At 15.3% G+C, this 777-nt stretch overlaps 1 protein-coding gene across 1 annotated transcript in view; it reads right to left on the bottom strand.

The window, feature by feature from the left end:
• Positions 1 to 777, bottom strand: part of LOC107634964 ((+)-neomenthol dehydrogenase-like) — an 11,336-nt gene that overhangs the window by 3,576 nt on the left and 6,983 nt on the right. The gene's annotated exons all lie outside the window — the stretch shown is intronic.

The raw sequence follows: 777 nt of genomic DNA, 5'->3' as shown, positions 1-777 counted from the left end.
AAAATTTTATATTATTATAAATAAATTTAATTATTTATTTATTAAACTTAATTATTTTATTAATTTGATTTTTTAAGCAGAAAATGTGTAAATTAATATATGCAAATACATATGCATAATTTAATGCCTGTTGTTGATATATATAATCTATTAATCTAACAATAGTTTAGTATCATTGCAAATTGAGGTTGACAAAAACTGGTATTTTAGAAGTTAAGCTCCATTTCGAAAGTTTTAAAAGCTATTTTTTAAAATTTTTAACTTATAAAAAGTAATAATATTAATATTTGGTGTAATTTTTAAAATTAAATTGTAGCTTTGTAAGAAGTTATTTAAGTGTTTATGAAAAAGCTAAAAAAAATAACTTCTCTGATAATAAAAAGTTTTTTTATCGTATTTCTTTTAAAATAAGCATTTTTAGAACTAAAAAATCAAACACAAAATAATTTATTTAAACCAAGGTCCAATAAAAAAAGATCTATTTTTATTTTTTATTGTGTTTAGTAAATTTCTAATAGTAAAAATAAAAACACTAAAAAAATAAAATAAAAATATCTTTTTTGAGAAGCTATAATTTACATTTTTTTAAAAATATCTTTTTTTCTTAAAAAATATATTTTTAACATAATAAATGAATAAAAAAATACCTTTATCTTATTTTACTCAAATATAATTGATATATAAAAAGATCCTTTTACATAAGACATCTAAACATAAAATCAATTTTATTTTATAATTTTTTTTAAAAAAATTATTATTTTTTTTCCTAAAAATAAC

This window comes from Arachis ipaensis, chromosome B04 (assembly GCF_000816755.2).
Source record: "Arachis ipaensis cultivar K30076 chromosome B04, Araip1.1, whole genome shotgun sequence".
Taxonomy (NCBI): Eukaryota; Viridiplantae; Streptophyta; class Magnoliopsida; order Fabales; family Fabaceae; genus Arachis; species Arachis ipaensis.
This window is presented reverse-complemented; position numbering and strand designations above follow the sequence as displayed.